Source organism: Sesamum indicum, linkage group LG8 (assembly GCF_026168435.1).
Source record: "Sesamum indicum cultivar Baizhima isolate 11 linkage group LG8, ASM2616843v1, whole genome shotgun sequence".
In the NCBI taxonomy this organism is placed as follows: domain Eukaryota; kingdom Viridiplantae; phylum Streptophyta; class Magnoliopsida; order Lamiales; family Pedaliaceae; genus Sesamum; species Sesamum indicum.
The window spans coordinates 10,123,459-10,126,933 of NC_142664.1; the positions used below are offsets into that span (position 1 = coordinate 10,123,459).

Here is a 3,475-nt window from a genome sequence, read left to right on the forward strand (position 1 = left end):
AGTTGGTAAGTAAATAATAGTATTTTAAATGCTTTACCATTATTTTATAAATAAGATGCTAAATATTTTTTCTTCTACAGGAAGCAAAGCTCGATCACCCCCCACCCCCAAGCAAAAGGAATTATTGGAGAGGTGCTGCAAGAAAAAAGTGAACGGCGCCTGGAGCGGGCCGAGGGCGTTGGAGGTGGAGGTAAGTAGCTACAGCATTAATATTATTTTTATAAAAAAAATTAATTCTTGCTTAAAAGTATTAATAATTTTGTTTGTTTTGCAGGAGAAGTTGCAGAAGCTGCTAGAGGATGGTCAATCTTAGAGGGTTGGATTGTGACGCCCCAAAGATTATAATATCTAATTGGGGGATTAATTGGTAATTTTTATAAAACTTAGTTAATTAGTAAATAAATTATGTTCCCTAATTGGAATATAATAAAACTCGAACGGATTAAATTGGAGTTTGTTATAATATTTGGGGACAAATTATATTAATTAAAAAATTTAAGAAGGACGTAATGGGTATTTTGAGAAAAGTTTAAATTAAATTTAAAAAACAATAGAAAAAGACGAAAGAAAAGGAATAGAGCAAAAGCATATCAATTCGTTGAGGCAACTAGTCTTGGTAAGGTTTTTTCCACTGAATGAGAAGTTTGTATGATCCAGATATTTTGAAGGTGAGCCCTGTGATACGCGTACGAGGAGTCGACGGGGAAGAAAAAGAAAGAAAAATGAATTGGGGGAGGGGTGGGCCATCACCCACCGCCCCACCCCCATGATAAGCACATAATATATATATATACATATAATATTCTCAAACCATTTCACTGCATATTCTGCAATTTTTCTGTTCTTCTTCAGTTGGCGCGGGAGGTAAGAATTTTAATTTTAATTCTTATTAATTGATAAAATTATATTATTTAATTAGTCCGTTTATTAAATATTATTTATACTAAGCGATGTATCATTTAATCGGAATATTTTACGGGTTTGGCTATTTAAAATAGTGTCTAATTAAATATAGAATCAGATATAAAAATGATGTCGTTGGTTAATTAGATTATTAAAATTATTAGATTTGAATGTTGCTATAGCCAATTTATATAATTCCATCAGAATTGTTAACCAAATACGCAATTCTACGTATTGTTATTTAATTAAATTATATAATAGCGAGAAATTGATAAGAAATCCGTAGAAATATTCCGAAAATTATATTTAATAAATGGTATGTTAATAAAGAGGAAAAACGAAGATTTGTACTTCGATAGAAGTGGAATATTAAAGAATTAGTAGAAATTGTACGAATAATATTTAATATTGTATTTAAAAGAAATTATGATATTCTCGATATATTAATTGTATGTGGTATAACTCATTATAGGATACGGGGATGAGGTGAAAGGACTGACAATTAGCGATTGAGTAGAAAGAAACGTTGTGAGGTTGAGGTAAGTAAATAATTAGTATTATCTATATATGCTTTCTGCATTTGTGGTTTTACTGTTATATGAATTTGTGGTTCGTGCTGACATTGATTTATCTGAAAATATATGAGTGGTGAATGATTTGATTTGATTGATGGTATTGTGTACGTGGAATGAAAAATACGTTGAAATGTTATGTTGTTGTTTGATGTGTTGTGGATGTCTGAAAATGAGAATATATGGATATACTGTTTTACATTACTAATTGCTTACAAGAATGGTGATATTTGAAAATGAGGGAGTTGTGGAAGTTGAATATATATTGTAGCGTGAATACCATTTGACGTGTTGAAAAGCCTATAAGGTGAAATGAAATTAAAAGAACTTTGATTCGATATGAGAAAAAAAAAGAAATGAAAAGAGCTTTGATGCGATATGAAAAAGATGTGATGTGAAAAGAGCTTTAATGCGATATGAAAAAGATGCGATGTGAAAAGAGCTATGATGCGAAATAAAAGAGCTATGATGCGAATTGAAAAGAGCTATGCTGCGAAATGAGATTGATGAGCCGGCTGTCAAGGGGATTCACTTAAATTTATATAACGGTGAGATTGAGTTGACGGGAAAAACATGATAATCACCTTCTGGTAAGCAAACTAGGAGAAAGGAAGTTTAATTGATTATTTTATTGTGAGATAGCTATGTGGTGTATTACAATTGACTGTAATCCATGCATGTTGCCTACTTGTCCTGTTTGGGCTGTGTTTCATATACATATATAGATAGGGCTGATTATTTACTTATTGAGTGGCAGGCTCATCCCTCTGTTGATATTTTCTTTCAGGAGTAGACTTTGAGGTATCTGACTGTTGAATAATAGGTCTACGCACTATACTCAGGCAGGTATGCTGTTTTCTCCTCTTGTCAGCTAGAGTACAAATCTAATTTTGTTTGTATAAAGAGAACATAGGCGTAGCGATCAACTGTGGTGGATCACTTGTGGTGTTTGATTTGTATATATATGATGTTGTGGGTTGACTATGTCGTTATGACGTTGTGATTACGTATGCAAATTGATTAGATGATTATGTGCAAAAGTATATATATGAACACAGGGATTACTATAACTATGACGTTTAGGGTAGATATAGCTCTTGTAGCGAAGGGGGTGCTACATGGATAATCCACAAGGTGCTTTATTTTTTGTAACATCCAACCCTCTAGTCTTTGTTATTCTTTTTGTTTTTATAAGTGTCTATTATATATATATAAATATATATATATATAGGGATTAATGGATTCAAAAGTGTCAATTGATTTTTCTTTTAAAAATATTTGAAAGTAATATGTTCTGTGGTGGCAAAGAACCAAATAAATTGGTGCAAAAAATTCTTACACACATTAGTATATCTGTATAACTTTAACATAATTGCAATTCAATTTCAAATCCAGTCATCAAAGTGTAATAATCACTAAAATTATGAATCAAGTGACATTAGTCTATACCTATCTTTATATATCAAATCATTAATTACATTTTTCAGATTAAAACACACCTACCACATATATTTTTTGCAAAATATCCATCCTTTGAAAACGAATTTCAATAGATCCTTCGTTAAAAGTACTGTCAAATTCAATAAACGCAAAATGATTGAACTTGCAAGAAAGGTGTACTTCATTTTTGAGTGTCAACTTTTGAGTGTCAATTTTAACTTCATCACTACTTTAAATTTTTCAGTTTTAAACAAATGCTCAATAAAAAATTGTCTTTCTTTTTCCTTATTTTTTCATATAGTTTCTTACCATGACCAGTAGCTAGTGACTAAACTCATATTTGAAAACAGTAATTTTTATTTCACTAATTTTACCTTAAATTAAGCACAAAACGGGGGATGAAGAGAAAGTGCAAAAGCAGTGGTGATGACCTGGCCTAATCTCAAACCAAACCTGATTGTGCCTGTTTTCTTTTGTTTTTTTTTTCAATGAAGATGAGATACTATTTTAACAAACTTAAATAATTTATGCTTTTATTTTAAATAAATAAATTATAAATT

General features: G+C 30.7%; 1 long non-coding RNA gene across 1 annotated transcript; it reads left to right on the plus strand.

Moving 5' to 3' along the window:
* The first annotated feature begins 781 nt into the window (after positions 1-781).
* On the plus strand, positions 782-2,381 carry LOC148787190 (uncharacterized). Its single transcript, XR_016066610.1, has 3 exons — positions 782-864; positions 1,376-1,442; positions 2,263-2,381. It is a non-coding gene; the product is annotated as an uncharacterized LOC148787190 (long non-coding RNA).
* The last annotated feature ends 1,094 nt before the right edge of the window (positions 2,382-3,475 follow it).